Source organism: Leopardus geoffroyi, chromosome E1 (genome assembly GCF_018350155.1).
Source record: "Leopardus geoffroyi isolate Oge1 chromosome E1, O.geoffroyi_Oge1_pat1.0, whole genome shotgun sequence".
Lineage (NCBI taxonomy): Eukaryota > Metazoa > Chordata > Mammalia > Carnivora > Felidae > Leopardus > Leopardus geoffroyi.
Genome location: NC_059330.1, coordinates 53,563,703 through 53,585,821, shown reverse-complemented (window position 1 = coordinate 53,585,821; position 22,119 = coordinate 53,563,703). Strand labels below are relative to the sequence as shown.

The window sequence follows — 22,119 nt, the reverse complement described above, 5'->3', positions numbered from 1 at the left end:
GGTGGGGTCCCCCAGAGGGCGCCTAAGTTAGCAGCCGTCAGACTGGGGGTCCGTGTACCTTCCAGGGCACACAGAGGCCCTCCCAGTGGTGCACAGAGGCACGGAGAGTGTTCGCGAAATCCGTTGCCAGGTCCTCAGCGGCCACAGGCTGTCTTTCCCGAAACCCACTCTGGTGAGGACACCCTGGCAGCCCGAGGTGCTCCTTGCCCGAGTCCCCTTCCGCGTTTGCCCTCTCCCACTTTGCAAGATAGACGCACTCTTGCCACACCACCCTGTCCCTAGGTGGCAAAATCTCCACGCGTAGATTGGGGAACGCTTGCGATGTTGGTGCTGGAGTGGAGAAAGTGAGGCCTCTAATCACCGGTCCCTGGGCATAAATCCTTAAGTGGTTCAGACATGTCTCGCCCTTTGACTGTGGATCTAATCAAATTGTTTGCGGAGCGATGCTTAAAAACCATTTTGGGATTTGGGGCCTGTAACTTGGATAAAATTCAGAGAATGAAATGACATTATTGTAACAAAGTATCTATTTTCTCCATCATTTATGCGAACACATTTCCTCTTTGCTTATGTGTAAAAAAGAAAGAAAAAGGCAAGAAAAATAGAAACAAAATTGATTCCCAACTCTTAATCTAGTGATGACCACTTAATATTTGTCCATGGATGTATGAATGAATGGAAAAAACAAGGGGGGGGGCTCATCCATGAAAATACACATTCCCCCCCCCCAAAAATTTATTTTTTAGTGTTTAGTAATTGTAAAACAGTGTATTATATTTTTGTTGTTAGAAATCTGTTCTCTACCACTAATCATTTTAATGGTAACTCAATCTGGGAAATTGTTACTTAAGCAGTTAGAGCCCTAAGTTCACGTGAATTTTCCTAAAAATTAAATTAAAATGTATATAGACATTTATATTACAAAGAAGTAGGATAAATAAATCATTAATAGACTTTCTAGCATAAAACAGAAGTTGCTTTAGGGTAAAATTCTGTGGGGAAAGAGAATTGAAATTTGAGTCTGGGAGAAAAAGTAATGATGTAAGTTTTGGGACTTTTCAAGAAGAGTTCGCCTTTTTGTGTGTTTAGGATGTAGCCTGTGAACAGAAGAGTACGTAAAACATGAACATACAGTTTATATATATATATATATGTGTTTATATATATTTTAAGAGGATAAAATATTTGTCCGTGGATATATGAATGAATCACTAGAGTAAGAGTGGGAATCAAATCCCTATGCTGTTTAGATCCCAGTGGATATAATTAATTGACTGATGAAACAAATCAATATTTATATGCCAGAAATGAGTTTGCACCTCTTGAAATTCAAGATGAAAACCTTTTAAATGTTAACTTTAAAAGGAGTGAGGGGGTACCTAGTTTTTCAAAAATTCTTCTAGGGGTTACATAGATACAGAATTTGAAGAACTCTGTTCTGTACTGTCTTTCTGCTTTTGACTAGGCATTTGTGTCTCCCGTTCTAGGTGGCTCTTTTAGGGCAAAAGCCACTGTAAGGTTTATATAGCAAAAAGCAAAAAACAAAATGAAACAGGAAAGGGAACAAACAAGGAAAAGCAGAGAATAATAGTCTTCAGGACATGTAAGAATAAATTTGGGAGGATAATGAAACATGAAAATTTTAGATGTAATTTCCCCCCCCCCCCCAAAAAAAAATCATCAGGCCACTCTTTTGTGGTCATTTAAGTATGAGGATCTAAAATAAAATAGTTTTACTTCCGTTTTTTAATGTAGTTGTTAAAAAAAAAAAGATTCTAAAAATTATTTACGTGTGTGTGCTTTTTTCTTTTATTTCTTAAAGAAAATAGGATTTACTTTTCTGAAATTGACCTTGAGCTAGTTCCACAGGAGGAACTTCTGGAAAGTCACCAGATGCATGGAGGAAAGTAAAAGTGTGCTGTGGGAGACCGTTGAGACTCAAAACTCAGGAAATACCAGTGGCCTTGGTGACTAGTAATGGGTTCTCATAAATGCTTCCCCAAACTAGGGAGAAGGCAGTAGAGGCCAGGTGGCCTGAGCTGTAATAACCACTTGTACTAATCATAGGAATAATTTGTATTTAACACAGCCATTCTGTTGGCTAGGACAGTAGTTCTCAACTGGGGGGCGGTTTTACCCCCCGCTGCAGGGGGACATTTGGCATGTTCAGTTGTGACAACTGATGTCTAGCGGGTAGGAGCCAGGGATGTTGCTAAACACCTTCCAGTGCACAGGACAGCCCCCCTCTCCTCCCCCCCCCCCCCAAAGAATTACCCAGCCCAAAACGTCTGTGGTGCCACAGCAAGAAATCCCGGTCCAGAGCATTTTGATGTATCCTCTCTGGTCACAGAGTGGAATGTATAAAAATACAGATGTATTAGAAGTTAAAAAAAGAAGAAGAAAATCATCCTGCCTCCGCCCCCCCCCCGTGCCCCCCCCCCCTTGCTTCTCAGAGGTCACCGCTGTTAACCATGAGCAGCTCCTTGGAGAACTGTTTATTATGCACGTACAAAGTATCGGCATAAACATGCCACAGGGCTTGCTAGCCTTCAGCACGGCTCTGAGATGCTTTGAAATATCTTGAAAAGGGAAAGCCGGCCATCAGTCGGTTGACTGGGGTCCCATTGTACTTTGCACAGATGTAACATGTTTTCAGATCAGCGGGATACATTTATGCATGTGTTGTATGTGCATTGACACCCGTCTCTGCTTTAATGCTGCAGTGATGTATCTACACAATATATAATTGTGCACCGAGAAAGGAGATTCCTGGGACAAAGGATGTGGTGTTTTAAATGTGCTTAGCGGTATATTTCACAGGTGGTTTTTTCCCTCATTAGCAGGGCCTTGGAAGCATTAATCAGTTCTCCTTAAATGACTCTTCAGAGAATCCCATTTGCCTTCCGCCGCCGCCCCCCCACTCCTGACTCCTAAAAAGGTTTAGACTCTTTTAAGTCTTTCATAATCATTGTCTTTTTCTTAGTACCCATGTCAGCCGTCACGTTTTGCCTGAGGTGTGAACTTAATGGGGAGAAATTTTACCGTTAAAAAAAAAAAGGCAGAAAAAGAAACCTAGAGCATTACAGCATTAAAGCCGGAAGAGTTTTACAACTTAAAAAAAAATTTTTTTTAATGTTTATCTGTTTTTGAGAGAGACAGAGAGAGATAGGGTGAGCGGGGGAGGGACAGAAAGAGAGGGAGACACAGAACCTGAAACAGGCTCCAGGCTCCGAGATGTCAGCACAGAGCCCGATGGGGGCTCGAACTCTCGAACTGTGAGGTCGTGACCTGAGCCGAAGTCGGGATGCTTAACCGACTGAGCCTTTCGGGCGCCCCAAAGCTGGGAGAGATTGTAGATGGTTATAATAGCTAATATTTATTGCATCTTTGTTGTTTACAAGGTGCTCTGCTGAGCACTTCGTGTCGACCATCTAATTTAATTTTCATAACGACTCCATGAGGTATGTAGCATGTACTATTATTTACTCCCGCTTTACAGCTGAGGAAATAGGCATAGCAAGTGTAAATGAATTGTTCCGGATCTCCCACGGTGAGCAGAGGCAGGATTTGAACACACAGTCTGACTCCAGAGCTTTCCCTCTTAAACCACAGTGCCTCCCGTCTGATGTCTGGTCCAATTGCCCCCCATGTAGAGGCAGGAAACAAATGCAGAGAGAAGAAATGACTTCTCTAGAATCGGAAATCACTAGGTAGGGGCAGAGCTAGGACCAAACTCAGCTGAGAAGTCAGGAGCTGCTGACATTTAGCTGTGTGACCTTGGGCAAGCTCCTTAGTGTTCCTGGACCTCAGTTGACTCTGCTCAGTTGACTGACATTGGGCTTGATGGTTTGTTAAGGGCTTCTTGGTTCTGTCCAGTTAACGAGGCGGGTTCTAGCATGGGCTAGTGTATATCCTTTTCTCGTAAGGCAATTGGGAAGCGTTCGTTCCACTTCACCTGTTCACTCACTCACTCACTTGTTCGATGGCGAATTTACACATGCAGTTGAATATCTTTTCATCCGAATTGAGATGAGCAGTCGTCATCCCGAAAGGTAAACATTTGGGGGAATTCGAAGAGGCCAAAACATCAAGGGTCACCATTCACCATTTTAATTTTCTTTGCTCTGGTTTTGACGTCTCTTTGGTGAGGTTGATATTCACTAGTAATCTCTGAATCAGTGTACATCCTCTCTCAAGGAAGACGCGCTTGTGTGGAATAAACAGGACCAGGAACCTGCAGAAGAGAAAGGCAGCCTACCAATCAAGAAGCTTACTTGTAGGCATGAAGAGGCAATTTAATATCTATTCTTTAATCCCATGGGGAGCTGGGTTCTCATGAAAGGCACGATTTTCTTAAGGAGGGTTTGGCTGAGTCTGTTTTTGTGCAGAACATGGTGAATAATATTTTCTCCAAATAACTGGCTCCCTGTTGGAAGTTAGTGATGCTCTCCGGTGATGGCCTCAGAGTCTGGAGGGACGAGGGTGACCAGCTGTTCTCCATTTCCATGGTGAAATGGATGGGCAGAATGGACTCAGTAGCATGAGGGATTCAGGGAGATTTCAGCCAGAGGCAGTGGAAAAGTGACCTGAGCCAAAGTCAGACGCTTGACCGACTGCACCACCCAGGTGGTGGTGATGTTTGTCCATTTGAGGGCTGAGACTGTCCTCAGCCAAGAAGTGACGAGTTGTACTGGGTTGGCTTGATGGGACTTGGAGCCGTCTGCCCCGGGGGTCTCATGTGACCAGCTAACTGTGGCATGGTGTGTGGAGAAAGGGGGGGGGGGGAAGGGCGCCTCTCTAAGCAGGACCATTCACAGCCTCCCTCCAGGTTCTGTCACGATTGGCAAGGGGCCATCTGCCGCTTCTTGCCTCCTCTGCCTCTTGCACGGGAATGCTGCGGACACTGGCGCTCAGTCTCGTAACCGAGGGCTTTGGACCCTTAAGGTTTGCGTGAAAAGCATGTTATTTGTAAAGGTCTCCCATGGCCAGTTTACAACGGGAAAACTTCTGTGTCTCCGCCGAATGTTTTCAAACCTTGCAAGGCACGAGCAGCAGACGCTGAATGCACCGTGGGGGGCAAGCCTGACTTCCGGCTCGGCGCTCCTGGACCCCAAACCGTAGCGGTTCTGCTGGGCACGAGAGCGATGTGGTGACAGCTGTGTCCCCTGGCCCTCCCCTCATCTTCTGTGACATGTGCCGGCAGGATCAGGGCCTTCCTTCCCGACACATCCGGACCCTGACTCCAGGGGTGGCCGGGTGAGAGAGGAAGAAAGGAGAAAAGGGAAGAAGAACGTCCAGGAAGGAGACAGACCATCACTATTATTATTCGTGTGTCTTTCCTTTTCAATTTCATGCTTCAGATCTCCAGTGTCGTTATAAACAGTGTGGGGGAGGAAATGATACACGTTACCTCCCATCTGCACTGACATCTAGGTGGAAGAACCCACGTGTATTGTCTCATCCTGCTAAGCAGCTGGCCCGTGTGGCTGTGGGGCCTGCCCAGAGTCGCCTGGATGCTTACCTCGCTTCCCTGCCTCGCCCGTCCTCTCTCCCTGCCTTTCCCGGGTGCTCAGGCTGTCTGTCCTCTCGTGGCCTGGGCACCTCTGCTTCCCCCTTGTTTCCTCTTCCTTTCCTTGCAGGCCTGGGCCCTGCAGGGATTGGGGCCAGGGCGTTCTCCTTGGGGAATACCTGCTCCTCTTAGTTTGGGGCAACCTTCCCTGTTCCGTGAAGGGGAGGGGCGAGTGTATGCAAGTGACCAGCAGCTTAAAAAAGGGCTTTGAGATTCCGTTTCAGTAGTCAGATGTGAGCGCTCCAAAGGCAGTAGCTCTTTATCTCCCTGCAGGAGCAGGTAAACGTGTAATAGATATTCCTTAAGATGACTGGCTCAGTTTCACTGATTCAGTCATTCATGCATTCATTCATTCATTCATTCATTCAGCATTTATGGAGGATCTGTTGTATTTCCAGGCACTGTGCCGAGTGCTAAGGATTTGAAGGGGTGATAGGAGGTGGTCTCTGTCTTTAAGGAGGTTACGATCTAGTTCTAGTGGAGAGGTGGGCACCCTGCCTGTTTTTGTCGGCAGAGATTTATTGGCACCCACCACGCCTGTCTGTCCGCATACTGTCTTCGGGGCTCGTGCATCGTAATGCAGAGTGAGGAACTGCTAAAGGACCATATCGCCTGCAAACCCGGAAGTATTCACCGTCTGGCCCTTTGCAGAAGTTTGCCGACCCCTGATTTAGTGTTTACGGTGGGGTTTTCTGAGGCCTGTTGCAGTACAAACAGCCCGAGCAGGTGTCCACAGCTCCGTGCTGTGAGGGGCTCGGGCTGGCGGTCTCAGAACGTCCCTGGAATGTCTGGTGTTCCTGAGCAGGTGATTTCCTGGGGGAGCTAGGTTTTGCGGGGCGGGGGGGGGGGGGTCCTCCCCAAGGAGGCCTGGCCTTGGCTCATGAAATCGATGCTACTGCTGCCCCTTTGCTGGGGTGGGCCTTTGAAGAATCTTCAGGGGATAGCTTTGCAGGGCAGCATGGTGAATTATGTGGACCACTTTGCTCTCATCTTGTCACATAAGGCACACCGTGTTAGGACAGATGGCCAAGGACAAAAATGTGCCCTTTGAGATTGTGAACGAAAACTAGGTTTCCCAGCTCAAATCAACCTCAAGCTGGCAACCGTCCTCAGCACCCGTGGTCTAGCAGAGTGAGCTCACTTGGCCTCACATCCTCGGCAATTTAGTCCCAAGGAGCTTCTCTCTGGCTTTGGAGAAATTCCCTTCGTTCTGATGCAGCGGTTCCACTCAGGCTGCATGATAGAATCCTGTGGAAAGATTTAAAAAGCCCAGTGGCCTGGACACACCCTGGACTAACTACGTCTAAATCTCTGGGGCTGGGATAAGGCTTCAGTGGTTTCTCGAGCTCCCCGGGTGATCACAGCAGTGAGGACCCAGTCCGAATGGGGATGACGGTTTAATGAAGGATGGGCTGGTGTTTGGAAACAGAGACTCCCTCCAGAGGCTCCAAGTAGCTGTGGGGCTAAGAGTCTGGCTGAGCCCGCGTGTGGGGCTGGGGCCGTGGTTACAGGGGCGCTGGGTGTGGAGGATGGGGCCTCGGAACCCGGACTGGGGGGCCCAGGGGGAGGCTGCTGCCGTGGCGGTCCACTGTGTGCCTGGCGGGTTGACTTTGATACCAGCCTGAGTTGGGAGGGGACAGATGTACTCACACGTAGGTTTCCCAGTTGGTTAGGTGATACTGGTGTCCCAGCTGCCGGAATGAGAACTCTGGGCTGCCCGACACATGCAAAAGAAAGACGAGAGGCAGGATCTTTGCGGCTTGGAGAACTTGAATGTGAGCTTACATTCTCACCCGACGCACAGTCTTTGTTGGATCGCACGCTGTGTCTGAAAAAATCTCAGTATGGGCAGGGCCTTCCGGGAGTCATCTAAGGCATCCCTGTGCCATCAGGGCAATGTTTTGCCTAATCCAGACAGATGGTGGGGATGGGGCTTGTTCCCAAAGACTTTTATGAAGCAAGTCTCCGCTTTTTTTTTTTTTGTAACCTAATTGAGTGTTTAGCTAGCTTGTTAGAAACTTACCTAATCTAAATGTCTTCTGCAATTTAAATAAGAGAGAGTAGCTGACATCATCTTTCTTTGGCATCTTAGCACAAATCACATTACAAAGCATTTGCTTAGGGTCAGTTCTTTTGCAAGATACTCCAAGTGCAAGGGGTCAAAGTCAATCTTGGTTAAGTCTTGTCCTGTGGCCTTAGCGTGCCAAGACCAAATCTCTACACGTATTATTAACACAAGTGCTTTGTGCAAGGCCTGCCTTTGTGCAAGGATTGCTTCTGATTGCTTTTTAGTGGTGGCTCACTCACAGGAGGGGAGAAGAGCCGGTCATCAAAGCTTTGTCAAGCGCCTGTGCAGTTTTAGCGATGGCTCAGACATGTGTTCTGTTTGCAGAAGAACCATTTATTTTCTTCCTTCCTTAGGGAGTGGCTGCCCGGAAGGTGGGAGCAGGGAGAGGATGGGCCTCAGGCCAATCCATCCACCATTTAGTGAGCACCTACTGTGTGGAAGGCATTGTGGGGGTACGTAAAGAAGCAAGATATAATCCCTCCCTGCAAGAGGCTAAGGCCGGCTGGGTTCCTGCAACCACGAGACAGGTCAGCATGTGGTTGTAGGAGGGTAATGTGTGCAAGGAGACAGGAAGCCTGGGGACAGGGAGGAGTTAGGGAGGACTGCTTCAAGGATGAAAATGAAATTGGAAGAATATGTAGTTTGAGGATGGGCACGGAACGGGGAGGAAATGAATTCTGGGCAGAAAGGAGCATACTGGAAGCATGGGCATGGAAAACACAGGACTGTTGAAGGAATGGCGATTGGTTTGGCTGGAAGCTGATGACCGCAAGGTAGGTTGGGGCCTGGATATAAATGACCTGGGGCCCCGCGGAGGAGGGTTTGCGCTCTGTTCTCTAGATTGGTGGGGAGACGCTGGAGCTTTGAGGGAGGGGAGGTGACCGGAGTTGTAATTTCAGGAAGTGGGTTCTCTTGGAAGCAGGTAGCACGGCGGCGGGAGGCAGGTTGGAGGCTCTTATGTTACTTTAGGTGGACTCCTGGACTCCTTAGAGGCCTTGAATCAGGCAGAGGCAGGGGAGTTGGGAAGGGAGCAAAGGTCAGTCCTGCTGGGGAACTGGGGACTTGGCGGTCCTTTGATTGCGAAGGTAGCCAAAGAAGTTCAAGCCCATCACAGGTACCGTGTTCCTGGGGCTCCTTCCCCTGGGGCAATCAGGGAATTTGGTATCACCTCCTGGCTTAGGGGCTGAGGAGGGGGGGCTCTACCAGAAACAGGGAGGTGGAGTTTATATCAGGCTTTTCTCTTTTGAGTGGGTTTGTACTTTGGAATCTGTGTGGCAGGATGGTCTCTATGGCAACCAGCCACCTACACCTAGCTGTACTGATGGTGATGCTTCCTTCTGCTCACCGTGCTTTTGACTGAGAGTCACTGAGGCACCCCCCCCCCCCCCCAAATAGTGGCTTAAACAAGAAAGACTCCTCTCATGAAGAAGAAATCCAGAGACTGTGGCTGGGAAGGTAGATCCATGGAGTCCCGAGGGATCCAGGCTCCTTTTCTACTTGGTGCTTTGCCCCAGAGGGAGGCATTTGCCTTTCTGGCCCAAGGTGGCTGCTGGAGCTCGGGGCATCACAGCTGCCTCCAGGCAGCAAAATGTCAGCCGGGAGGGAGATTCCCTGTAAGTCTTGCCTGACAGCTCCACTTGTAACTCCGTAGCCAGAACTTACTGGAAGACCGCATCTACCTGCAAGGAAGGCCAGGACACACGGTCTTTCAGCCGTGCTGCAGTGTGCCCAGCTAAACAGCGGGATTGTGTTCCTAAAGGAGATGGGAGAATGGAAACTGCAGCAGGCAATTAGCACCCTCGGCCACACAGCCCATCACGGAGAGAACGTTGAGCATTGATGCTATTATTGATTTGCCTTCCCTGTGTTCATTTTGTATGTGGTTGTTCTTTCAAGTGAACTGGGTTATTTTTTTCTTTAGTTTCTTTCAAAATGGGGGAGTAAAAACATGAACTTGGCAAGAAATTCAAGTAGTACAAAGGGTATGCAGTAAAACATAAGTCCCTCCATGTCTGTCATCAGCCAGGGCTTTGGAGGCCACGAATGACGGAAAACCTAACTCAGTCTGGCAAAGGACTGATGAAGGAAATGTATTGGCCAGTGCATTTAAAATACCAGGCACAGAACTGACCTTGGATAATACTGCCAGACTCTGTAGATCCAAGGACATCACTGGGGCCTGGGTTTCTCCGTCTCCTGGTCCTGTTTTTCCCTGTGTCTCCACTTTTGGGTACTGTATTGACATCCTCTCAGACTTATGTCTGTGGGGAGGAGGAGCCCTTCTCCCCCAGCTTTAATGGCCCTTGGAATTGAGTTTCATGGGCAGGAAGTGACAGGCCTCACTTGGGTTGTGTCCTCTTCCCCGGACCCTAATTCCTGTTGCCATGGGGATGCGGTGTGTTAATTGGCCAAGCCTGGGCCACATGCCCACACCTACTGGCCTCTTCTTCTTCCCCGTAGGTAAAAAGCAGAGACTAAAATTGATGAATAGGGAGGGGAGAGATGGTTCTTCTGAAGCAAAATGGAGGTATCCTTGCCCAAGTAGGTGTGATGGAGATTGGGTGGTCAACGTGCAGCAAACGTGCCCACATTCTTCAAGATACAGCAAACATCACCCACACTTCTTGTGCCAGTTAGAAACCACCCGAAAACATGGTGGCTTAAGTCAACAGCACTTTATCACTTCTTATGCTTCTGGATCAACTGGACTCAGCTGGGTGGTTCTTCTGGTCTTTCCTGGTGTCACTCATGGGGTCGGGGCATCTGGTGGCTCAGTGGGGCTGTGGGGTATAGGAGGACTTCACTCACAGTTGTGGAGACTTGGTGCTACCTGTTATCTGGTCTCTGTCACGCACAGTGGCTCATGGGTCAGTGGCGCAGGTGGAAACTGTAAGGCCTTTGGAGGCCTGACCTCAGGAACGTACACAAAATCACTGGTCGTGTTTTATTGGCCAAAGCAAGTTGCAAGGCCCGCCCAGATCCAGGGGGTGGGGAAATACTCCCTGGTCCTTGGTGACCACAACCTGCAAAATATCATGGCTCTGTGCTACCCTCTATCTACCTCCTCGCTTTGCAGAGGTGATGCCTGTCGACGGTCTACCCTTCCAGGATCCATAGACCCTTTTTGTTGCCGGGTGCCATCTTGTTGTCATTTCTAGAAGTCCCGAGACCTCTCTTCTGGGTCTCCCTTTGTCCTGTTTTCTCCATCCTGCTTCTCAGCTTCTCTTTGGGTGTCACTCTCACCCAGTGGGAGGAAATTCTGTCTTTCTAGGTTTCCATTCCGTTCACAAACGAACACGCAAGGAAGGAATCTGAAGACCCAGTGAAACTTGATTCGTGCTCTGGGGGCAGGAGAGAAGCAGAGCTTTTACAAGCCCAGATTAGTCATAGGTGTTCTGGTCTCCTGAGAGGAAGGAATTTGGGCTAAATTCTTAGGACAAGAGCCCCACTGTTCCGGAAGCAAGAATTAGCCGTTGGGTGAGGTGACATTCTGTGGCTAACAGTAATGTAATCAGCCTGGAATCTTTTCATATGGGGACACATGACCTTTTGAGAGTGGGTGTGTGTCCACACTATGGAATTGGAAGGACCCGGGAGAAATACCAGTTCTTACATTCCATGCTTCAGCATTGTTTGGTTTTGTTAACCTGTATGACTTTGATTTTTTTTTAAAGTTTATTTATTTTGAGAAAAGGGAGGAGGGGCAGAGAGAGGGCGTGGGAGAGGGGCTGAGAGAGAGAATCCCAAGCAGGCTCCTCACTGCCAGCGAGGAGCCTGATGTGGGGCTCGAACCTACGAACCCCAAGATCATGACCTGAGCTAGAGTCGGACACTTAACTGACTAAGCCACCCAGGCGCCCCTGATTTTTTTTCTTTAAAAAAAAAAATTTTTTTTTTTTTAACATTTATTTATTTCTGAGACAGAGAGAGACAGAGCATGAACAGGGGAAGGTCAGAGAGAGAGGGAGACACAAAATCCGAAACAGGCTCCAGGCTCCGAGCTGTCAGCACAGAGCCCGAGGCGGGGCTCGAACTCACGAACCGTGAGATCATGACCCGAAGTTGGACACCTAACCGAATGAACCACCCAGGCGCCCCTTTTTTTCATTTTTTTAAAGGTCAAAAACTTCCCTTTCAAATTCAGGCATCAGTCTTATTCCCTCTTTGCAGGGGAATCTCTGCGTCATTTTGTGAACAGAATTTAAGAATATAAAGAGCATATTGCTGAGGGCAGGGTGGTGGAGTGAACGTCCATCCTGGTGTTTCTCTGATGGGTGTGCGGGTCGAGCGGCAGGACGGTTGCTGAACTGTGGATTTATCCCTCTTCTCACTCCCCCACTGCCCCCAAGCGTGGTGAGTGCAAGGAGACCAGAGAAGCTATAATCAGAGGCTGAGGACGCTCACTCCTGCCTTCTCCCAGGGCCCCTTGGAGAGGTTTGTCAGCCTCTGGCTCTCCTTCCACGATGCCTCCCATCCCAAGGAATCGGACCTCAGGAGTGCCTCCATCATACCTCCGCTTTCCGAGGCAAGAGGAGCCTTCTTGGGCAGCTGATCCTGCTCGGTGATAAACAGTGCTGGGCTCAGACAGGGAGTCGGGAGCCCTGGGTCGCTTTTCTAGCTGAGCTGTTTACAGTCCCTGTGATTAGCAGCAAGTCTCATAACCTCTGGGCATCTCATGGCTCCACCGAGACTGAAATCCTTCCCCTCCTACCTCGTGCAGAGAGTGGAAGGGAAAAATCAGGGCATGATGGTTTAATGCCTCTGTGCCCTCTGGAGCAAAGCGAGAACAAACTACCAGAGAGGCAGCCGCCTTACTAGCTTGCTGGTGGATGCTGCTCTTTGCTGTCCGGGTGCCCTGGCTTTTAATCCCACATCTGACTTTGGCTTGGGGCCACGATGAGCTGTTTCTCCACGCTTCACCGAACAGCGGTGGGAATAGAACCGTCAGGCCCGATGGAGAGTCAGCTCCGGGAGGATTGTGCGTTTGACAAGCCAGTGAAGGGAAATGGAAGCCTTCACACTCACCTGTGCAGATTTTTTTTTTTCTTTTTTTTCTTTTTTTTTTTGGGAGCGTTTCTTTGGAAACGTCTTAACTTTCTGAAGCCCTGGTCTTCTTGTGAAGAAATCAACCACGACAGCCCTGGGGCTAAGTGAGTTAGTGTTCCAGGAGGATAGAAAGGAAAACAAAAACAAAAGCATATCTATTAAACGCATAAGCAAGGGGAAAACGGGTTAGTATTGTATCGAAGAAGGAGGGAGGGACCCGGAATCGTTGCCTGTGCAAAAGCGTTAAGTAGATTACCCGTCTGAATTTGCGGAACCCTCTGTAATTATGCATGGAGAGGTCTGTGGGGTGGGGTGTGTCCATGAGCTGACTGCGGGGAGCACTTACATCTTATGGGCTCGTGAGTCCCAAATATTATCATCTGAGAATGGTTTATTGCTTTATACTTTTCAAAGCATTTCCCCATCCATTACCTCATCTGACCCTCATAATAATCCTGTAGCTGTAGGCTTTCTTTTTTGCAAATAATAGATGAAGGGTATGCCGTATCTCATGCTGGACTTTTCCATGTGACCTGTTCGTGGGGTGCTGGGGGCAGTGGGGAAGAGAAGGGAGCCTCCAGTACCCCCCTGAGATCCCATCAAGGTGTGCCAAGCACTGGGGGTAAAACAGAAAACAAAGCAACCCCAAACTCCTGCTCTCATGGGACTGCCGTTCTGGCAGAGAGAGTCACAGGATACACTCTACGCTAAAACATATAGGATGTCAGACAGAGGTGAGTGTGAATGAGAACAATAAAGGAAAGGAGGAGGATGGATCCTGGGAGTCACGACTATTGCAGTTTTAAAAAGAATCAATCAGTGAAGATGCTAAGGAGGTGTTCCCGATGTGTGGAAGGCTCTCAGTCAATTCTTTTGACGTATTGAACAAATAAAGGCTCAAATGGATGGATGGATGGGTAGGCGGGTGGATGGATGCACAGATTGTGGGTGGATGGGTGAGTGGATGATGGATGGATAGACAGAGGAGGATGGGTCCTACCCCCGCCTGCCCCCACCCCCCACCCCCTGCCTCCAGAGACCTGTGCTTCCTTCAGGAGCCTTACTGTGCCTAACTATTTTTATATTCCCTTGCCCCATTTCATGCATCAATGTGGTGCACCCTAAGTGGGACTTCACCTCATGTAAGACCCTGGTGAGGATGAGCCCCTCCCTGCTGGAGAGAACCAGCATCCCACTGGTTAGGAATAGGAGGGCTCCTGGTTCTGTGCAGGTTGGGTTGGGAGGTAAATTGTTGCTAACTGGTCAAGGGAGAATTTGCCTCTCGTTTACTCCAACTCAGCCTTGTCATCATGGGCCTCACGTCCTAAGTCCTGGGAGCTTGCCTGCTCTGTCTTTCTGGGAGCCTGGTCTCTTCCACATCCTTGGCATGGAGACTTTGCTCCTCGAGGAATTGAGTGTCTCATTTCCCCCTTCTTAATTTCCTAACCCCTATCCAAGATGGTACTGAGTGCTCCTTGGCAAGCGTTTGTAGCTCTCTGCTTATTCTGTACGGTCCTTATCTCTAGATCCTAACTGCTGTTCATTTCTCTTTCCTTAGTCCCAGACTGGAGGCACCTGGAAGGCAGGGGCTGTCCTTTCCACTGTTGAAACTTTGTCCCTAGTACAGAAACTCCAACATGGTTGGCACTCAAAAAAATATGTTTTTTTAGTGTATATTATTTTTGAGAGAGAGAGAGAGAGAGAGAGAGCGCGCGCGAATGGGGGAGATGCAGAGAGAGGGGACAGAGGATCCAAAGCGGGTTTTGTGCTGACAGCGGAGAGCCAGATGCAGGGCTCAAAGTTATGAACCCTGAGATCGTGACCTGAGCCGAAGGCAGATGCTCAAACGACTGACCCACCCAGGCTCTCCAGCACTCAAAAATATTTTTAATATAAGCATTGAATGAGTGTGGTGAGTGCATTAGAGGTTTTCCTTGGGGTTGGCTGCCTTTAGGGCCAGCCCAGTTTCTCCAGACCTTCTGTGTGCACTGATGTACATCTCTGGAACATCAGGATGAAATCTCAAAATAGACAACGAGAAACCCTACCCTCTGGGTCTATAAGGAAATCGGTCTTTCTGATCCTTCCAACGAAGGAAGAAATTAATTGAATGTAAACTCATTACATCTCTGAAGCACTTTGAAAATTTCCCCATAATTTAATTACAGTGAACTTCTCAGGATGTAGTCATGCCAGGAAATGTCTCAAACTGTCAGTGGCGTGGGGTGAGGTAAGGGCAGGGGGATTGGGTACTGCGGGTGGGGCCTTATTTCTAGAGGACATGTGCTTTGGTATTATAACGAGCTATGGAGTCACCCTGGTTCGGTTTGATCCTGGTTTCTCTAATTAGTTGTGTGAGCTGGGACTTTGTAAGCCTCAATTTCCTCATCTGTAAAACAGGTTATAACAGTGCTGTCTCCTTTACGGGGTTGTTGCACACACGGAATGAGTCAAAATATTTGAAGCTCTTAGCACAGTGATGGTCACATAGTAAATCTTGATTAGTATTATCCTCTGTCAGGGGAAACGGGTGGAGGACACACATGGAATTTGAAATTAGTAGAAGTTAGTGAACTTGGATATCAAGGTTTGGATCAGCTTTCTTTCAATATGTGACTCTCACATTACTGAGCATCCCTTAATCGCCCGCAGTTGATTATCTTACCTGTGCACACTCCTTCCTCCTTTCTTCCTGGCAGCACCGTCTTGGATGCTTTCTTTGTTCACGTACAACTTAAAAAAAAAAAAAAAAAAAGGGATCATACTGGACATAATGTTTAAAAGCACGTTCTAGGGTGCTTGGGTGGCTCAGTCTGTTAAGCGTCCGACTTTGGCTCAGGTCATGATCTCACAGTTAATGGGTTTCAGCCCCGCATCGGGCTCTGTGCTGATGGCTCACAGCCTGGAACCTGCTTCAAGTTCTCTCTCTCTCTCTCTCTCTCTCTCTTTCTCTCTCTCTCTGCCCCTCTCTGCCCCCTCAGAAATAAAATAAAAAAAAATTAAAGTTTTTTTTAAAGCATGTTCTTTCACTTCATATATCCTGAACTTTTTTCATATTCTCTTGGATCACAAGAACTGCCCATGTTTGTTTTCACTTTTGATTGAGGTATGATGAAAACACACCCAACTGCACGCAGTGACTGGGATATTTTTAACCAATGACCTGTTGCTCATTTCGGTTGGACTTGAGGCTTTGAATCGTTGTTTACTTTTATCAGGGCGATAGATGTACGCGACTAGGAAGAGCAAATGTTCGTAAAAGGCTTATAAAGAAAAGGACAGCATTCCCTCCCCTGCCTCCCACGGCCCCTTCTCTTTCCTAAAAGTGACCGCTTTTGTCTGTTTCTTGAGAAATTTTCCCTCATATTTCTAAACAAATCTATTCTGCAATTTTTTTTTTTTTTTTTTTTTTTTTTGATTGGGAAACCAGTACCCTTCAGTCTGGTCATTGTTCTTTTAGGTATCTTTAATAGTTTCCCCTGCTGGCCCTGTGTTCTCTCTCGATTAATCTTACTAGTTGGCTGTGGGGCCTCCTGGATGAACCTCTCGTTTTCCTCTCTTCTCTATTTTATAATCTCTCTGCTGTTTTGTTCTGCACGGTGGGAAGTTTCATGGACCTTCAACTCCATAAAAGGAGCAAATGTTTTTTGTTGGTGTTTTCATAGTTTCAGTTTCTGAAAACTTTCTTGTTCTCCTTGTTTTTGTTTTTGTTTTGTTTTATTTGTTTTTTCTTTTCCTTCCGGCGCCCTGTCCTTTTCAATGTTGTCTCCTTGAATTCCCAGGGTTCTCTCTAAGAGCCTTCTTTCTTCCTGTTTGGTTCCTGGGGTCGCCCGCGGGAGCATTTAAAGACAGTCTCCAGGGGCTCCTGGCTGGCTCAGTAGGTGGAGCCTGCGACTCTTGATCTCGGGGTTGTGAGTTCGAGCCCCACATTGGGCATAGAGCTTACTTAATAAAAAAATAAGAATAAAATCAGTTTCCAGCTGGGTAAAGAAACCGTGCCTCGTAGTAGTACCAGCCAACATTTCGAGTGCCTCTCAGTAGTCCTTGCAACAGCCGGATGAGCGAGGGGCTGCCATTCCAGTCTTGCAGATGACAAAGCTGGGGCTTACGGAGGGGGATGGGACATGCCCAGGCCCTGTTGGGATTTGCCCTCAAGTCTGTGTGATTCTTGAGTCCTTGCCCTAAGCCTGGCGATACATGTTTCCCTGAGTTTTCTTTGATTACAGGGGAGGTCGAACATCTCATTAGTTCCTTGCACCCTTGGGCATTTCTTTGGTGACGAGCCAGTTATTTACAATCCTTGCCCCGTTTATGTCTCTAAGTTGTTATTTGCACTGGGGCTTCTGCAATCAGGCTTGAGTCTCCCCCCTATGCTAGTCCTCTCTGCACCTGCCACCTGTATACAGCAGCTTCCACCCCAGCCCAGGCCACCGGATGCCACTGTGGGCTCGTCACGGTCTCCTTGTCTGGGACATGCACTGATCCGCCCCTGCAGATCTCGAGCCGGTCACCTGACGGGCACCTCTCACTTGACAAGTTCAACCCAGGGCTCTCAACTGCTTTATTTCACTTCCTTCCCCATCCTGTGTTCCACATGTGCTCTCCCCTAGGTCTCCCCTCTCGGTCAAGGGCACCACCTTCCGTGAAGCTTCAGGGGCCCCAAACCGGGATGTCGCCTTGATTCCCATCTGCACTAGGTTGCATGGTGTCACCCTCCCCACTCTCCGTCCCAGTCTCTGTCCACCTAGAACCTGTGGGTATGGCTTTATTAGGAAATAGGGTCTTTGCACATGTAATCAAGTTGAGATCATGCTGAATTAGGGTAAGCCCCAAATTCCATGTGACTGGTGTCCTTACGGGAAGAGACAAATATGGACACGGGCTTAGAGACCCATGGGGAGAAGATGGCCATGCGATAGGAATAATTGTCTACAACCCAAGGCATGCCGAGGATGGCTCACAGCCCCGGAGGCCAGAAGAGGCAAGGAAGGTTTCTTCTCTAGGGGCTTCAGAGGGACCATGGCCTCGCAGAGTCTTTGATTTTGGATCCATAGGCTCCAGAACCACGAGAGAATACAGCGCGTTGTTTCCAAGCCCCTTGGTTTGTGGTATGTGGCTAGGCAGCCGCAGGAGACCCCTACGCTCTCTGTCACATGACCCTGCCTCATCCATTCCACCGACAAGCCCGGTCTCTCCCTCCAGAATACAGCCCAGACGTGACCATCATTCTTCACCTGCACCATCTGGTCTGCACTGTGGTCATCTCACAGGTGTGCTGGAGTGGCCTCTCTGGCTCTCTGCCTCTGCTCCCGCCTCCCCGCCACCCTGTGTCTACACCCCTTCATCCGCTGCAGCCTGTGTGAGCTTCTGTAAATGCACATTTCAGCTCCATTGCACTTGCCGGAGAGTTAAATCCTAGCTGCCCCACGATCTGCGAGGACCCTGCCCTTCTGTCTCTTCTCTGGTACCCCTCCCTGCCTCGGTCACTATGCCTGAGTCTTCTTTTCTGTCCTTAGACTTGTTCTGACCTCAGGAACGTCTTCCCTTTACTTGGAACTGAATATCGGCCCCTCTGATCATTCAGATCTCATCTCAAATGTCCCCTCCCCAAAGAAGCCTTCCCTGACCACCCACGCAAAATAACTCCTCCCCGTCAGTGTCTGTCTCAGGGCAATGTTTTATTTCCTCTGTGTCATCCACTGTTCTCCGAATCTCTTATTTGTTTTCTTGGGTATTGTTTGTTGGCTCTTCCCAGAGAGGAAGCTCCTCCTGGGCAGAGTGTGCCTGTCTTGTGTATTACAGCCCTCAGTGCCCGACTCGTTAACTGTTCCCTGAATTAATTAATGCTGCCCCCAGAATTGTCTTCCTAAATCATATTTGAGATCCTTTCCCCTGCCCCTGAAGTTCTCCGTGGTTTCCTGTTTCTTACTGAATAAAGTTTAAACGTCTTGGCACGGCGTTCCCGGCTCTCCTGGCCTGTTCCCATCTCCTTCCTGTGCTTCTCCCTATATGTGTGCTCTGCCTTGACCTTTGCTGTTGCCTGAACCTGCCCTACCACTCCAGGAATGCTGAGTTTCTGCTCTGATTTCCCAGCCCCAACCCGGCTTTTTGGGTTGCGCGCAGCCTGTGGTGCAGTGCTCTTTGTAGCCGGTCTTCCCGGGATCCCTCCGTGTGGACCTCCTTGGGTGCAATGCCTTTGGCCTCATGGTGTGTCGTCTTCTGCCAGATCCTTCTCTCCCAGCTCCCTGCTCACTGTCTCCCACAAATGCGAGGCACAGTTCTTTGTGCACACAGGCCCGTGAGCGCAAACGGACGCATCTCTGTGTGTTATTGAAGTGGATTAAAACTTCGTGGGGCACCTGGGTGGCTCAGTCGGTTGAGCGACCGACTTCGGCTCAGGTCGTGATCTCGCGGTCTGTGAGCTCGAGCCCCACATCAGGCTCTGGGCGACAGCTTGGAGCCTGGAGCCTGCTTTGGATTCTGTCTCCCTCTCTCTCTGCCCCTCCCCCACTCATGCTCTGTCTCTCAAAGATGAATAAATGTTAAAAAAAAAAGTTTAGGGGCGCCTGGGTGGCTCAGTCGGTTGAGCGACCGACTTCGGCTCAGGTCGTGATCTCGCGGGCTGTGAGTTCGAGCCCCGCGTCGGGCTTTGGGCGACAGCTTGGAGCTTGGAGCCCGGAGCCTGCTTTGGATTCTGTCTCCCTCTCTCTCTGCCCCTCCCCCGCTCATGCTCTTTCTCTCTCTCTGTCAAAAATAAATAAACGTTTAAAAAAAATAAAAGAAAAAACAACTTCGTGATCTGGTGGCGACGCTGAGGCTACTCTGGCTGCTGGGGACGTCTCCCCTTTGTCATGTGTTTTACATATGGCGCCACCTGGGTACACAGCACATGCTTCATGCTTACACGTGTTGTATTATGCACCTGCAGACATGTGTATATGCAGTTTTCAGGATGGGTAAATTGGGCTTCTGTCCCTAGGAACTCCAGAGTTTAGATCATAAGGCTTTGATTTAAACTCTTCTCTCAAATCCTTTGCTCTCAAAATAGTAAAAATGGAGACATATAATGAGCATTATAACACTTAGTATTTATAGAGTTTTTAGGCCAGTTTTTGTGCTAAGCATTTAACATGCATTATTGCATTAATCCTTGTAGCAGTTACGGGAGATAAGCTCCACCTCAGGGACAGTGTTATGCTCTAGAGCAGGGACTCAAGAGCCACAGTGACTGGATTTGAATCTTGGCTCTGCCAGTTACTAACTGCATGCCCTTGTCAATTACCTAATTGCTCCGTGCCTCAGTTTCCCCAAATGTGGAATAGGGATAATAAAAGCACCTAAATTTTTAAATGTTTTTTTTTAATGTTTATTTCTGAGAGAGAGAGAGACAGACAGACAGACAGACAAAGTGCAAGTGGGGGATGGACAGAGAGAGGGAGACACAGAATCTGAAGTAGGCTCCAGCTTCTGAGCTGTCAGCACAGAGCCTGATGCGGGGCTCACACTCACAAACCACAAGATCATGACCTGAGCCAAAGTCGGACACTTAACAGACTGAGCCACCCAGGTGCCCCCTAAATTTTTAAAAGAATATATTCATTTGTTTATTTTTGAGAGGGAGGGGACGGGCAGAGGGAGAGGGGAGACAGAACCCCAGGGAGGCTCCACCCTGTCAGCACAGAGCCCGTTGCGGGGCTCGATCCCACAGACTGTGAGATTATGTCCTAAGCTGAAATCAAGAGTCAGTTGCTTAACTGACTGAGCCACGCAGGTGCCCCCCAATAGTATCTAACTTTAAAAAAATTGTTTTATATGTTTATTTTTTTTTCGAGAGAGAGAACATGAGCAGGGAGGGGCAGAGAGAGAGGGAGACACAGAATCCAAGCAGGTTCCAGGCTCCGAGCTGTTAAGACTATTAACTTTTTAAAAAAATGTTTTTAAAAAGTGTTTTTATTTATTTTTGAGACAGAGAGAGACAGAGCACGAGCAGGGGAGGGGCAGAGAGAGGGGGAGACAGAATCTGAAGCGGGCTCCAGGCTCTGAGCTGTCAGCACAGAGCCCGATGCGGGGCTCGAACCCACAGACTGAGATCATGACCTGAGCCGAAGTCAGACCCTTAACAGACAGAGCCCCCCAGGTGCCATTATGGTCCGTAACTTTTCGCCTGAGGAGGATTACAAAGGTTCCTGGGGCGGAGTCAGTCTATCTATAAATGTTATGATCGATTCCATTTTACGTATGAGGGTCACTATTCCACTATTATTTCTGTTTTCTGTGTGAAGACATAGGAGCCCTGGAGAGATGAATCTCTTCCCCAGGTCTCCCAGGCTGGGAGCTTAGGTTTGAATCAGGAAGTCCGACTCCACAGTCATGCCTTCTGTCCATTATGCCCCACTGCCTTTCACCAAGAGGGAGGAAGAGGGGAAAAGAATGGGCCGGTGGGGCTAGCCAAGGTTGCCAGACCACATACACATCCCTACGTGAATTTGAATACCAGATAAATAAGAATTCTTTCATATAAGTGTGTCCCAAATAAAAAAAAAATTCACTGTTTACCTGAAACTCAGATTTGCCTGGGTACCCCATATTTTGGTTTGCTAAATCAGGCAACCTAACGGGGGGGCTCTTTCATTCTTCAGTTCCTTCTTTAAGATTGTGTCCCACCATTCCTGACCTGCTCTCCATTTCCCCAGGGTCGCTGCCACCATACTGATGGGGGGGTCCTTTGCACCCCCCAAGTGAGTTAGGGCAGGAAACGCGGAGAACCCATGTCAGCCTGAGTGGTAAAAATGAAATGTGATCTTGTTTGCAAGAAAGACTGGCATCTTTCCTTCTTGACCATGAAGATTGTGTCCCTAAGCCTCGCTGCTAATTTTCTTTGAGCCAGGAGAGGGGCACAGAGCCAGTGGTATAGTGGTTTCTTGCCACCGGTGAGGGAGAATAGTGAAGTCGAAGAAAATCTTCAACCAGATCTTTGAGTTTTTCTCGGTGGGACCACACAGCGTACTCTTCACTCCTCCGAACGTTGGCAGGGACTGCTTCCTCCGCAGCCAGACCTGGGACAGATTGGATCAGTATGAGTGAGTGGTGATGTCGGGGTAGGGGAGGCTTGACCAACTGGTGCAGTTGTCCATCAACAGGCCGAAGGGAAGAGGGTGCTGATAAATTGGTGGCTGGGTGCCACGGAGAGGTTGCTTTGGGCAACGTCATGTTCTTGCTCTCTTGATGACCAGCTGGTGAAGAGGTCCAGTAAGGATGCCCTCCCCCCTTTTTTAGTGTACATGGCATTAATGGTTTTGGCAGGCCGAAGGATTCTGGGAGTCCTCCCTCATCTGGCTAGACTGAATCTGCTTTGAAAGGACTGAGATAATTAGCATGCTTGCACGTGTCCATTATTCAGAATAACGGGTCGGTGGAAGAGGAATGGCAAGCTCAA

The 22,119-nt window shown here is 48.7% G+C and overlaps 1 protein-coding gene across 11 annotated transcripts in view; it reads left to right on the top strand.

Moving 5' to 3' along the window:
• Positions 1-22,119, top strand: part of SLC39A11 (solute carrier family 39 member 11) — a 429,657-nt gene that overhangs the window by 95,721 nt on the left and 311,817 nt on the right. The gene's annotated exons all lie outside the window — the stretch shown is intronic.